Source organism: Myotis brandtii, unplaced genomic scaffold (genome assembly GCF_000412655.1).
Source record: "Myotis brandtii unplaced genomic scaffold, ASM41265v1 scaffold281, whole genome shotgun sequence".
NCBI classification, from domain to species: Eukaryota; Metazoa; Chordata; class Mammalia; order Chiroptera; family Vespertilionidae; genus Myotis; species Myotis brandtii.
The window spans coordinates 334,576-350,118 of record NW_005360721.1 but is presented as its reverse complement, the minus strand read 5'-3'; the positions used below and the strand labels follow the sequence as shown (position 1 = coordinate 350,118).

The following is a 15,543-nucleotide window of genomic DNA, read 5'->3' as shown; positions in this document are numbered from 1 at the left end:
GATGACTCCAAATATGGTTCTCACTTCCTTCCCGGAGGAGGTGTTCAGCTGTGGGTAACGTGAGGGTTCCTCCAGACATGAGAAGCGCTTTGCCATTCAAAAAAGGGTTTATATCTTCTGTGATCTCCTCCAGGAAGATTTACTACGTGCTTACCCACTCACCAAGCGCAAATTTCTAGTGCACAACCACCCGCACATTCTTGATTATCTCCTTCAGTTCTCACCAGTGCCCCAAGGAGGCCCGATGCCAGAGGTTCCTTTCCTCCTAGGGCAGTGATGGCGAACCTATGACACGCAAACTCATTTTTTTTGGTTGATTTTCCTTTGTTAAATGGCATTTAAATATATAAAATAAATATCAAAAATATAAGTCTTTGTTTTACTGTGGTTGCAAATATAAAAAAATTTCTATATGTGACACAGCACCAGAGTTAAGTTAGGGTTTTTCAAAATGCTGACACACCGAGCTCAAAAGGTTCGCCATCACTGTCCTAGGGTATGTAGAGGGTATCTTGATAGATAAGAATGGAAAGACAGGCCACAGACTTCAGATTTTATTGGGTGAGACTATCAGGAGCTGTATAACTTTCAACCAGAAAAAGCGTGGCACGGTCGGCTTTAGGATGGGCAATCTATTGGCACTATTGGCAGTGTGTGACAGAGGTTCCCACTATGTCAACCATGATCAGCATCACGGAGGGATTTATTGTGATGTCATAAACCTAATAAAGTCCAATGTCATGTGCAGTACAGGAACCTTAGAGCACCTTCGTCACTCTCCACCTAGCCTTTGTGCTGTATGTCATGCAATACGTTGTTATTTTGGCTTCAAATAATTATCTTTTAAAGATATTTAAATAATAAAAAATCTTATGGAATTGCTATTTCTGTTGCTTTTTATTCTTCTATGTAGGTTCAGATTTTTGTTTGCTATAATTTTCTCTTTGCCTGGAGGACTTCCTTTAACATTTTATATACTGTAGGTTGGCTGGTAAAGAATTCTTTCAGCCTTTGTATATCTGAAAACAACTTCATTTCCCCTTCATTTTCAAAAGATATTTTTTTATGAATAAAGAATTGTAGATTGACAGTGTTTATTTCTTTTAGTGCTTTAAAGATATTGACCCAAAGTTTCCTACCTTGCATCATTTCTCGTAAGAAATCTGCTGTCATTCTTATCTTAGTTCCTCTGTTTTCTGGCAGCCTTTAAAGTTTTCTTTTTATCACAGATTCTAAAGCAGTTGATTATGAAGGGCCTTGGTGAAGTTTTCTTCATGCTTCTTGTGTTGGGAATTTGTTGCATTTCTTGGATCTGTGGGTTTATAATTTGCCTCATATTTGGGAAATTTTGGGCCTTATTTCTTCAAATATTTCTTCTAGCACCTCCCACTGCCTCGCTTCCCCTCCACACACTTGGGAAACTATAATTACAGGTATATTTGGGTGCTTTAAGTTGTCACAATTCATCAATGCTCTGTTTATTTAATCCATTTTTTCCTTGTTTCATTCTTGGATAGTTTCTCTTGCTAAGTCTTGATGTTTACTAATCTTTTCTTTTGCAATGTTGAATGCACCATTAATCCAATGTCTCTCTCTGTGTGTGTGTGTGTGTGTGTGTGTGTGTGTGAGAGAGAGAGAGAGAGAGAGAGAGAGAGAGAGAGAGTTTTTAAATCTCAGACAAAATAGTTTTCATCTCTTAAGTGTGATTTGGATATTAAATCCCTTTCATGTCTCTACTAAACATGTCTGATCTTTAGCATTTGAACACATGAAATGTAATCATAATAACTATTTTAAGATCCTTGTTTAATAATTTCATGATCTGTGCTATTTCTGGGTCAGTTTTGATTGATTTTCTTCTCATTATGGGTTATGTTATCTTGCTTCTTTGCTCTCTTGGTAGTTTTTGATTAGATGGCAGACAATGTGAATTTTACATTGGTGGCTTAGACCTACTAGACATATTCAAAACACTCTTCCCAACCACAGCAAAATGTACATTCTTCTCAACTGCACATGTAACATTATCCAGAATAGACCATAACAAGGCCATAAAACAATCCTCAATACATTTAAAAGGATTGAAATCATACAAAGTTTGTTCTCTAATCACAAGGTCATGAAATTAAAAATCAATAAGAGAAAGAAATTTAGGAAGTTTAGGAATATGTGGAAATTAAGCAATACACTCCTAAATAACAAATGGATCAAAGAATAAATTTAAAAAGAAGTCAGAAAACACTTTAAGATGAAAGAAAATAAAAACACAACATGCCAAACCTATGAAATGCAACTAACACAGTAGATAGAAGAAAATTTAGAGATGTAAATGACTGTATTTTAAAAGATCCCAAACAAATATCTTGTTTTTTCCACTTTCAGAAACTAGGAAAAGAAGAGAAAATAACCCAAATAAACAATGGGAACAGGATTTGAACAAACATTTCTCCAAAGAACGTTAAAAAAATGACCAATAAACCCATGAAAAAAAATGACCAATAAACCCAACATCAGTCAGTAGGGAATGTAAATCATAATATAATGAGAAACCCCCTCACAGCCACCAGAATAACTAAGATAAAAAACACATTATCTAGAGCCCTCGGGGTCTGGAATGAGGAACCTGGGTTAAACTTAGTCATGTTATCTAAATTACAGTTTTTGTTTTGGGTCTCCAGAACACTGAGTCAACAGAGACACGTTAACTGGAGCCCTCTGACCTTGGGATAATTGTGCTGTCCTTCCCAGGTAAAGGAAAATGTGCTTTCTAAGACCAGTATGACCACTACAAATGGGATTTTACATTACAATCAATAGGGTAGTTAATCGAATGGGATGATTTATATAATTCAGAAAATCAAAATAACTTTTCTATTGTTAAACAAAGCAAATAAGTACAGAAGTCAAACAGCAGGGTTGGAGTTAAACTATAGTTTCTACCTGAGATGATTGCTACCATACTTCAGAACTATGCTGAATTAACCGAGGCCAGTGTGGTCGGGATAGTTAGACCCACACCCAGTGGTCTGTCTGGCATTCTCCCAAGAACCAAAGATGGACTCTCTCACCTGCAGCATTTCAGAGCATCTCCCAGTCGGCTCTATGACTGACTGAATTTCCATAACAGAATAAGAACGAAGATTGAGTTAGACTCACTGTCCCCAGGGACAGGAAATGGCAGCTTCCTCCCATTCTCAGCTCAGGGAAGTAATCCAGGTTCCTGTCAAGGAACCGAGGCCCATGGTTAATGAGAGCCTGGCAGAGCATGGGCTGGAGGACTTGTGTGGCAGGGCATGGGCCCTGGGAGCTGTGAAGGCCTTGCTGCCAGTGGATGCAGGCTCTGCCCAGGGCAGTTCCGGCCCCTCTCGGTGATCTCAGGTCCCGTCAGGCCCTTGCTGCTACTGATGACCACGTGTCAGTGACATGGGTGTGTACAGAACAGGACAGTGGAGCCCCCCTCAAAGAAGCTAAAGTCGGAGTCATGGAGAGCTCTGGCTCAGTGGTCCCACCTCTGCCACCTCGGTGTCGCCGACACACACTGCTGGCTTCTGAGTAGGGAGATGTGGGTCAGGCACCCGCCACCTGGCCATTCACTCACATATTTTCTTCTTTTCCTCCTCTTTCTGTTCCTTCTTCAAATTTTCTTTCATTCCTTCTTGGATCTATAATTATCTTTGCTTTTGTGTCCCTATGTTGTACATTGACTGCATACCATTTTAAGCTAATCCTTCAATTTAAGTGTTATTCCAGGAATTCCCCCTCCTCCACTTTGCTAGAAAAGACAACAGAAGAAAGTACTGATGGCGTCTTCTTAAAAATGATTGTCTTGAAGCCAAGAGTGTGTTTTGGAATCAGAATCAAAGTACATTCTTTCCGTTTCAGGTTCATTGCCTGACTGATGAGCTAGAAACACTTTGGAAGCAGAGCAGCTCCCAGTTGCTCCTTGGAAACGGTGCCGCGGTATTCCAGGCACCTAGCCCGGCGCAGTGGCAGCCGCGGTGCCTGCCGGTGCCGGTGGTCCTGCTTTCCCTGTCCCACCTGTTCTGACAAAAGGACAGTCCTACCCCTCGTCGCGAAGTCGCGGGGTCCAGTTCTCTCCAGAGATGCTTTCAGTGGGGACACCCCAGTGATGTCTCCCCACCAGGGGATGTCTCCCCACCAGGGGGTGTCTCCCCACCAGGGGGGGTCTCCCCACCAGGGGGTGTCTCCTCACCAGGGAGTGTCTCCCCACCAGGGGGTGTCTCCTCACCAGGGGGTGTCTCCCCACCAGGGGGTGTCTCCTCACCAGGGAGTGTCTCCCCACCAGGGGGTGTCTCCTCACCAGGGGGTGTCTCCCCACCAGGGGGTGTCTCCTCACCAGGGGGTGTCTCCCCACCAGGGGGTGTCTCCTCACCAGGGGGTGTCTCCCCACCAGGGGATGTCTCCTCACCAGGGGGTATCTCCCCACCAGGGGGAGTCTCCCCACCAGGGGGTGTCTCCTCACCAGGGGATGTCTCCCCACCAGGGGGTGTCTCCTCACCAGGGGGTGTCTCCCCACCAGGGGATGTCTCCCCACCAGGGGATGTCTCCCCACCAGAGGATGTCTCCCCACCAGGGGGTGTCTCCTCACCAGAGGATGTCTCCCCACCAGAGGATGTCTCCCCACCAGGGGGTGTCTCCTCACCAGAGGATGTCTCCCCACCAGAGGATGTCTCCCCACCAGGGGGTGTCTCCTCACCAGAGGATGTCTCCCCACCAGAGGATGTCTCCCCACCAGGGGGTGTCTCCTCACCAGAGGATGTCTCCCCACCAGAGGATGTCTCCCCACCAGGGGGTGTCTCCTCACCAGAGGATGTCTCCCCACCAGAGGATGTCTCCCCACCAGGGGGTGTCTCCTCACCAGAGGATGTCTCCCCACCAGAGGATGTCTCCCCACCAGGGGGTGTCTCCTCACCAGAGGATGTCTCCCCACCAGAGGATGTCTCCCCACCAGGGGGTGTCTCCTCACCAGAGGATGTCTCCCCACCAGAGGATGTCTCCCCACCAGGGGGTGTCTCCTCACCAGAGGATGTCTCCCCACCAGAGGATGTCTCCCCACCAGGGGGTGTCTCCTCACCAGAGGATGTCTCCCCACCAGAGGATGTCTCCCCACCAGGGGGTGTCTCCTCACCAGAGGATGTCTCCCCACCAGAGGATGTCTCCCCACCAGGGGGTGTCTCCTCACCAGAGGATGTCTCCCCACCAGAGGATGTCTCCCCACCAGGGGGTGTCTCCTCACCAGAGGATGTCTCCCCACCAGAGGATGTCTCCCCACCAGGGGGTGTCTCCTCACCAGAGGATGTCTCCCCACCAGAGGATGTCTCCCCACCAGGGGGTGTCTCCTCACCAGAGGATGTCTCCCCACCAGAGGGTGTCTCCCCACCAGGGGGTGTCTCCTCACCAGGGAGTGTCTCCCCACCAGGGGGTGTCTCCTCACCAGAGGATGTCTCCCCAGAGGATGTCTCCCCACCAGGGGGTGTCTTCCCACCAGGGGGTGTCTCCCCACCAGGGGGTGTCTCCCGAGAGACTCGGTGCTGGAGAAAAAGATAGCGGTTTGATCAATGAAAGTGAGAGCTCATGGTCCAGGCCATTAGGTTGTCTGGCTGGGACCCTGAGAGATGGTGAATTGTTCAGTGTTTTCTAATAACTACCCACGTGATGAAAGTGAAGCTTTGCAATCGAACAGCTTCTCCCAGGATCTGTGGTCCAGGTTGGAGCTTGGAACTGTGCCAGGTGTTTGAGGGAACAGGGGCAATGCCAGCGGCTCCGCAGGGTGGTGGCCGGCCCAGTCCCCCGCGGGAGCAGCAGGCACAGGGCAGCACATGCCCACTGGCTTCTGGGGACATCGCGTCCTCCCCCGCGGCGTGTGCTGACTCAGTCCACACTGTGGGGACACTTTCATCCAGGGTGTGTTTGGAAAGAAAATGCAAAGTATGAGCAAAGCCACTGTGAGGCACTTCCCAGGCGGCAACTGCTGAGCTGGCTGACGGTGCCCATAATGGACCCTTTTCTATTTGGGGGTAGCCACCTCCTTCCCAGGTGGGTGCTGTTCCTTCAAGTGCTGGGGTCTCCCTGGGTGAGGTGAAAGCATCTCCTTGCGTATCATCCTCCTCGCTCCTCGGTTTTGAAATAAAATTGCTGGATGTGGGAGTGGTCAGGATGCCCCTGAGCTGGTCCTGCCCAGGCCCAGGCGCACCCTTTCATCTCTAGCAGCTGGGAGGTAACAAGCAGTCCACGGATCTGAGCATTGCTCCCCAAGCACAAAAACCTAGCGATCAGCCACTCAAAACAACTGCAGTGTGGGGCGGTGCTTTGTGAAAACGGGAGAAGCAGCATTTGTTTTGGCCTCTCAGCTCTGTGGCCTTGGCTGAGGCCTCCTGAGGCTGGGTCAGCAGCGGCACCAGCTCAGGTGAGGGGCCGCCAGCGCCTGGCCTGGAGCCCATTTCCAGAAAGCCTGGTCAGACTAGGCACAGCCCCTGGGTGTCCCAGAGCAGCAGGGGATGAAAGGGATTGGCATGGACAACTCAGTGAATTCTTACAAAATCAAGTTTTGTGACTACGCTACGGTGTGTCTATCAGTACACGGCTGATGGACGCTGAGGCAGTTTCTAGTTTGGGGCCATGATGTACGGGCTGTTATGAATATTCTGTGTTTTGGTGAACATCTCTACACTTTCCTTGGGCCATACCCCAGGAGTGAAGGCCTGGCCTGCAGACTATGCATATGCTCTGGGCTGGGGCGGTGAAGTGGGGGGCTGCAGACAGTTCCCTCGAAGGCTTGCTTAAGCGCACTCACAGCAAGGAGGTTGGAGAGAGAGAGTTCCAGTTGCTTGAAATCTTTATCAACATTTGGTATTTTCTTTCTTTTCACCATTCTGATAGGTGTGTCCTGTACCTCATTCTGGCTTTAATTGTATTTTGCTGGTGGCTAATGAAGTTGAACACTTTAAAAAATATTTACTGGCCATTAAACATTCTTTTTTAACTACCCGGTCAACCTTTTGTTCGTATAGTCTTCTTCGAGTTTGTCTTGACTTGCAGGAGCTTTGAGTACATTCTAGGTAAGAACACCTTTTCTGATAGATCTATTGCAAATCACTTCCTCGCTCTGTGGATGGCCTCTCCTGTCTTAGTGTTGTCTTCGGAAGAAAGATCTTGACTTATCAATATTGTTTATTTATAGTTAGAATATTTCTGTTCTGTTTAATAAACCTTTGCCTACTCTAACGTCATGAAGATTCATTCTATGTGTTTTTAAAGTCTTCCTCGTTTTACCTCTCACATGTAGATCAGCGGTCCACCTGCTATTGACTTATGTGTATGGTGTAAGGTGGTAGTTCAAGGTCCATATTAATTTTTCTATTTGACTGTCAAAATGATTCATTTACAGAAACGAATACCCTTCTCTGACCTCACTTTAGTATCATGCTTGGCATAATTCAGGTATCTGTGCAGTAGGAGTCTCTGGACTATTCGTTCTCTTGTATTAGTCAGTTCATCTACCCAGACTAATACTGTACTGTCCTAAGTACTATAGCATTAAAATAAGACTTGATATCAGTGGGTAAGTCCTCCTGCTTTATTTTCATCCAGATTGCCATAGATACCCTTTGTATTTTATATTTCCATATGAAATATTTCCATATGAATTTTAGAATCATCTGTCAATTCCTATAAAAATACCTAAAGTGATTCCCACTGCCTTTGGCCCTGCACCTTGTCATGAGGTCTCTGATCCGGTTTGTAATCAGGTCTCTGATCTCCCCGTGTGATGTGTCATATTTCCCTGGGTCATTTCCAGATCTTCTCTGTATCAGTGACTCTGATGTGCCTAGGTGTGGCTTTCCTTGTGTTTATTCTGTCTTGAGTTGTTGAACTTGTTGAATCAGTAAATTAATATTTTTCACTCTATTTGAGAAGCTGTTCACCATTATTTCTCCAAATAGTTTTCTATCCCTTTCCTCCTCCTCCCTGAGGTTTTAATTACATGTATGTTGGCAACTTGAAATTATCTGAAGTCTCTGAGGCTTTGTTCATTTTCCTATAATTTTTTTCCTCTATGTTCTTCCAATTGTGTAATTTCTGTTAACCTATTTTAAAATCCACCGATTCATTCTTATCCCGCCACTAATCTGCTCTAGAGGCCACCTGAAAAGATTGAAAATTTCTGCTATTGTTCTTTTCATCCATGTTTAAACTTGTCATAACTTCTGCTTTCCATATCTTTATTCATCAATAACTTAAAAATCATTTGAAGATATTTTTCTTTATTTCTTTGAAACTATTTACGTAGTTGCTTAGATTTCTTGTTATATTACACCTCTAGAACTACTCTTGAAGAATATATTTGCAGAGTGTAAGATTTTAGTTTTGCAATTATTATCTTTTAACACTTTAAATATATGACTCTGTTGCCTTGTATTTTTCACACTTCCTAACGCAGCTGTAAGTTTTCTTTTGAAGGTCATATGTCTTTTTTGCTCTGGCTGCTTTTATGTTTTTGTTTTTCTTTTTGGTTCTTGGTGGTTCTAATTGTAGTTGTCTTTGGTTTATTCTTTCAAATTTTTTTTTTATCATCTCCCCTTTCCTCCCCTCCTTCACCACTGCCTACCAGGAGGGATTCTGGCCAGAGGAACCTAAAATACTTCAGTAACAAACTAGTCCATTAGCGCAAATATTATTTTCCCATTAACTTGGGGCTTGCTAAGTTCCATGAATGCTGCTTCTCACTTGCTTTCTCTCTTCTAAGATTAATTACTCATGTGTTAGACTTTTGGAGTATGTCTCGCATGTCTCCATGCTCTCCAGTATTCTTTTTTTTTTTTTTACCTAGGCATTAATTTAGATATTTTTTGTTAAATTATCTCCCAATTTGCCAATACTATGCTCTGTGGTGCTTAATCAGTTGTTAGCTCACCAACTGACTTTTTATTTCAATTATCATAGTTTTTAGTTTTACCATCTATTGATTACTTTTCATAGAGTCTCCTTCTTTGTAGGTATTCTTCATCCTTTCAGCTACGTATTAGCTCACCCTTTCACAGTCCTCATCTGCTCGTCACAATTTCTCATAACAACGTTTGGCTTGTTGCAATGTCTGCGCTTTTCCTCTTGGTTATCAGCCATATTTTCCTGCCTCTTCAGTATGTTTTTAGTTTTGTCAGACGCTGTGCACAGAGCTCCAGACGTGCCCAGATGTGTCACTGCTTATCAGCGAGCTCTTTCTCCCGTTCAGCAGGTGAAATGAGGTGCTGGTGGCATCACTTCAAACAGGATTCGCGCTTTTGGAAAGACAAACGACGCGGGCCCACCGCTTTGTCATGGCTGAGGCTTTTCTGGGCTTTTCCTGGAGAGGTTTGGGGGTGGCTTCCTTAGTCCTGGAAACTGAGCGACCCAGACGTGCTCTCAGGAGCTCGGCCCTGCTGTCCAGGGCTCCGTCCAGACAGGCGTGCGGCCGGCAAACGTCCTGGGGAGAGCGGGCCTGTGCGCCAGGCAGGCCCTCCTGCCGCAGGTTCGCTGTGTAGCTGCTTCAGGCTCCGGAGACTCGCTCCGTACAGGTGGGCAGGAGGCCTCCATGTGAACACACGTGCACAGAGCTCACTCTCGTGTTATTACTTATCCCTGATTGTACCACTTTCCCCATGAACAACTGCTGTCCTGCTTCTGCCCCGCCCTGCATTCGCCAGGCCTCCCGCCCTGGAGGCTGCCTGCCCCGCGCCGGCCTCGCCCTGCGCCCGCATGGCGCTCACTGTCAGGGCGCTGCTCAGGGTTGCGGAGCTGGGCTGCTTTCTCTGCCCACGAGGGTCTCTGCCCGGCCAGGTCAGCCCTTAGCTTACAGCAGGATGGGAAAATGTCTTCAGAGAATAGCAGGCCGTATTCGAATGGCTCTCTTCGCTGAAAAGTCTTTCCTACTCCTCCTCGCTGTCACAGCTCTGGCTGCATTTATAACTGTCGCATCAGATCCGATGCGGCCTTCATTTAGGTGTGGCCTCCTCCAGCAGAAGCTCCCGACAAGCTAATCTCCACTTTCATTTCCCAGCTGATTATATGAACCCATGTTTCTCGGTTTTCCTTATGCCAACTTTTTGTTGGTCTCCCTTATTCATTTCCTCATTAGTGAGTTAAATGGCTTCTGGCCTGTGCCGACAGTTACATGACGAGTCTATTTTGCAGGCACATGTGAACCAGAGCGCAGAGCAGCATTTGGCAGGCTGCGCCCCTCCAGCACTTCTGCTCCAGAGAGCTGGCTTCACTGCATAGCAGTCTGGATGGAGAGCAGGCGACCCTGAGGCAACGGAGGGGCTGGGTCCAGAGCCGGGGCTTTTGACTCTCGGTTCCAAGATTACGACTTTTTTGCAGGCAAGGAGGAAAGCGTCTTGTTGATAGGAGTTTCCTCAGGATCATGTGAAATGTTGCTATTGTGGGATTTTAGTTCCTGCGGCCAAACTTCCCAAGGTGGTTAAGGGTGGTGAAGGAGAGGAGAAGCAAGTAGATCAAATGAGAAAAAGAAAAAGAGCAGTCATTTTAAGGGACAGAAAAGAAAATGCTACCGATCTTACTCATTGAGAAAGCTCGCCAAGCCTTGTAACACCCTGTGAAAAAATAAACACAGCCGAACAAAACAAACCAAGGCGCTTGTGGGGTCATGCTGGCTGTGTGCCCAGAGCATTGCTCAAGCCGCTCCGGTTTGCCCTGTTACCAAAACAAGCTGACTTCGTCCTGCCAGAGTTTGGAAAGCTCCTTGCTATTGGACAGTGCATCTAGAAAATAACTGCATGCAGACCACAGTCAGAGGTAAGAATATGTGACCTGGGTAGACGAATGCAGGTCGCATGTACGTATGTGAGGAGATGCTGCATTTGTACTGAAAATGATGAGCAAGACATGATATTTACACTTGTTGATCAAACACACACACACACACACACACACACACACCAGCTATTAAGGCCCAGCAGAGCAGAAATGTAGAAAGACATTTTCTAGGAGAAATATTTTACTTTTCAAAGTGATAGCGGTCAGTCCTCTCTCTCTCTCTCTCTCTCTCTCTCACACACACACACACACACGGAACAAAAAGCAGACTTTCCCAAGAATTTAAGCTTTACCCTTTACCTCCTCTCCTTCCAGCAGAACCTTTTCTTATTGCTATATCATGAACTGCTCGGTGTTAAGATTTGTTATAAAGCTACAATAATCAATGCAGTGTGTCACAGGTATAAAGATGGACAAGTGGATCAATAAAAGACATAGAGAGCCCCCAAACAGAGGTATACACATATGGACAATGGGTTTCTGACAACTTCAAAAAGCAATTGCCCAGCCAGTGTGGCTCAGTGGTTGAGCATCGACCCATGAACCAAGAGGTCCCCAGTTCAATTCCCGGTCAGGGCTGGATCTCCAGTGGGGGGCATGCAAGAGGCAGCAGATCGATGTCTCTCTCTCATCATTGATGTTCCTCTCACTCTCTCCCTCTCTCCCTAAAATAAATCAATAACAACTTCTTTTAAAAAAGGCAATGGAGATAGCATGGTATTTACAACAAATGGTCCTGAAATCTTTGGACATCCACATGCAAAATGAAAGCACACACACAAAAAACCTTTGATCCAAATTTCACACCAAAAATGGTCTCAAAATGGATTGTAGAACTAATGCAAAACCTAAAATGATAAAACTTCTGGAAGAAAACATAAGAGATCTTGGGTTAGGCAAAGATATATATGACAAAAGCAAAGTCCATAAAAGAAAATTTTAATAAATTTGGCTTTATCAGAAGACATTTGTAATTCTTATACCTAATAAAGTTATATCCAGAATATGTAAATAACTCTTAAGATGCAATAATAAGAAAACAAACAATCCAATTAAACATGGGCAAGTAACTTAAGTGTTTCATCAATGAAGACAAATGGATGGGAAATAAGCACATGAAAAGATGATCAGTGTCTTTAGTCCTTAGGGAAATGACCGTTAGAATGACTAAAATTTTAAAAAGTCTAACCAAACCCACTATGGGTAAGAATGTGGAGCAGTGGAGAATGGAACTCAACTACTGCTGGGACAGGAGGAACAATTTGTTTTTTCCTCCAAAAGTTTAAAATATACCTACTGTATGATTCAGACATTTCACTCCAAGTATTTACCCACGAGAAATGAAAGCCTACAAAGATTTGTACACATGCTCATAGCAGTGTTACTTGTAATAGCCCCACACTGGAAACCACCCAAATGTCCATCGCCAATGGAGTGGATAAGCAGGGGAATATCCATACAAGAATATTCACACTAAAAATGAACCAACTGCTGATACATACTATAATACAGATGAATCTTAAAATAATTCGGAGTGAAAAAAGAGAGGGTACACTATATGGCTTCATTCACAGAAAATTCGAGAAATTACAAACTAATCAGTAGTAGCAGAAAGGCAGGTCAGCCGTGGCCTGGGGAGGGGCAGCAGGGGTGGATTACAAAGGGACATGAGAACATGTTAGGGATGATGGATATATTCATTACCTTGGTGGTGGTGACTGTCACAGATTTACACGTATGTCAAAACCGTAACAAAATTTTCGCTTTGCAGCTGTTTCCCAAGAGCTTAACCGTTTAGCTCCTCCCCGCTAAATGCGTCATCCGCTCCTCCCCGGTGTTCCTTTTTCTTGCCACGTCATGACCCACGTGTTTCCTCTGAGAGTCACAGACATACAGCCCTTTCCTGGCAGAAGTGGTGGTGCCATTTTTTGGTAGAAATCCTGGGGGAAACACCCGACCCAATTTGTGTTGTGGTAAAAAGAGATGTTTGGGGTGATGATGAAGAATGCAGAAAGGGAAGCCAAACTATCTATTAGAAATAAAAATGGATTTTTTCCACTACTTCCGTGAGACTTTGCGGTGGAGTGGAGCGCTCCTTCTCTGACGTCCGTCGGCGGTGCCTCCTGAGGGGAGGAGAGCTCGCGGAACCGCAGCGGTGACTGAGGCTGATGTAAATCCGAAGGCCTACCCTCTCGCAGGCCGCCTCACCAAAAAACGATTGGACCTCGTTCAGCAGTCATGTAACTACAAGCAGCTTCAAATAGGAACCAATGCGGTCACCGAAACCCTTAACAGAGGCATCTCTGAGTTCATTGTGTTGGCTGCAGACACAGAGCCCCTGGACATCATCCTGCACCTCCCGCTGCTGTGTGAGGACAAGAATGTGCCCTACGTGTTTGTGTGCTCAAGCACTCGCTGCGGCGGGCCTGCGGGGCCTCCGGGTCTGTCATCGCCTGTTCTGTCACCATCAAAGAAGGCTCCCAGCTGAAGCAGCAGATCCAGTCCATTCAGCAGTCCATTGAAAGGCTCTTAGTCTAAACCGGTGGCCTCTGCCACGCTCTCTCTTGCCTCCTCCCCCTCGGTTGTGTATCATATTGTCTGTGTTACCATGTAGGACTTCCAGCTACCTTCTATTGTTATAAAATGTTGTAGTTGGTGTGTTGCTGTCCGAGAGCCAGAGGCAGTCCGCTGCGGCCACCGCTCCTCCAGCCGCCCGACAATGTCGTCTCATTTAGTAGAGCAGCCACCGCCCCTGCACAACAACAGCAACAACTGCGAGGAAGGGGAGTCACCTGTGCCCCGGCCAGCCGACCTCAACAGTTCCTGGGGGGAGTTACCATGAACAGCAGCAATGGTAATGATGATGGCAATGGAAAAATGGGGGACTGGAGCACGTCCCTTCCTCATCCTCCATCCACAATGGAGACATGGAGAAGATTCTTCTGGATGCACAACATGAATCAGGACAGAGTAGTTCAAGTGGTAGTTCTCACTGTAACAGCCCTTCCCCACAAGAAGATGACAGATTATGTTTGATGTGGAAATGCACACCAGCAGGGACCATAGCTCTCAGTCAGAAGAAGAAGTTGTAGAAGGAGAGAAAGAAGTTGATGCTTTGAAGAAAAGTGTAGACTGGGTGTCCGACTGGTCCAGTAGGCCTGAAAACATTCCCCCGAAAGAGTTCCACTTCAGGCACCCTAAACGTTCTGTTTCTTTAAGCATGAGGAAAAGTGGAGCCATGAAGAAGGGGGGCATTGTCTCTGTGGAATTTCTTAAGGTGTTCATTCCATCTCTCTTCCTTTCTCATGTTTTGGCTTTGGGGCTAGGCATCTATATTGGAAAGCAACTGAGCACATCTTCTGCCAGCACCTATTGAAGGCCAGGAGCCCCGGGAACACGTGCGCCCTGTGAAGTGGTGTATTGTCACAGTAGTTTATTTGAACTTGAGACCCTTGTAAGCATGACCCAACCTACAGTCCTATTTTTACATATCCAAGCTCCAGTAACTCTCAAATCCAGTATTTTATTCAAACTCTGTTGAGGCATTTTACTAACCTCATTTTCTTTGGGCCTGTAAGACTTTAGAATTTCCTAACAGAGTTTACTGTTGTTTAGAAATTTGCAAGGGCTTCTTTTCCGCAAATGCCACCAGCATATAATAATTTTGTCAATAATGCTATTGTCTCCTTTTAGTGCCACCAGACTTAGACCAGAATCACTCATGGTATAAATTTTACTCTCTCAAGATGACTACCATCTCGCTCATAAAACGAGATAAGACTAGCAAATGATGTAAAAGCTTTGTTGTTTTGTTTTTCAAGAAAAAGTCAAGCTTCCTTAAGCTTGAATTTAGAGTTATTAAAAAAGGAAACAAGAAAAAAAAAACACGCAAGACACAAGAAAAAAATACCTTGGGCAATAAAAATTTATTTTAAACCAGCTTTGTCTAAACCTCCTAATGGCACCTTTTAATTTGTAGGACACGGTCTATGGGTGTGAAATAGAATAAGAACTAAAATACATCAGCAGATTTTAATACTAGTAGGTTGTAATGCTGTCTTTTCTATGGTGTAGAATCTTTATTTCTGATAAGGAACGTCTCAGGCCTAGAAATATGAAATTGCTTTTGGGATTTGTGTGTGTTTTGGGTATTTTTGTGTTTATTAGCTGCATTTGAATTTTTCATGACTTTCTTTAAATTTAAAAAAAAAATTTTTTTCTAAGAAGAGGCTTTGGAATGAGGTCCAGTTTGCAGTATAAATATCGGCATATTGTTTCAGGAAGATCACGCACACTCGGAAGCCTTTAAACTCCACAGGTGATTGTTTTCGAGTTATTCCAAGCACTTGTGCAGCTTTGAAAACAGACTTGGTTTGTGGGAACATTTGACACAGTTCTGAAAAGATGCCATTTGTTTTTTTCTGACCTCTCCTTTTTAATGTTTACTGTATAATCTTCCCAGGGTGATTCCTGTGATCCTGCAGGCACTGGTCATTCTCTCTTGTAGCCATCTTTTCAGATACATTAAACTCCTCATGTTCCAGAACTCTCAACAACTTCCTTCAATGACATACTTTTTGTGTGTGTTTGTTTCTAAAATGTGAAGCTTTAGGACCAAATTGTTAGAAAGCATCAGGATTACCAATTATTTCAAGTAGATTTATTGGGTTTCAAAACACATAGCATGACTCTGAAGGATACTATTACATG

The 15,543-nt window shown here is 45.2% G+C and overlaps 2 pseudogenes; both read left to right on the top strand.

The window, feature by feature from the left end:
* The first annotated feature begins 12,940 nt into the window (after window positions 1–12,940).
* LOC102242159 lies at window positions 12,941–13,486 on the top strand (annotated as a pseudogene).
* LOC102238996 lies at window positions 13,484–14,718 on the top strand (annotated as a pseudogene).
* Window positions 14,719–15,543: the final 825 nt, after the last annotated feature.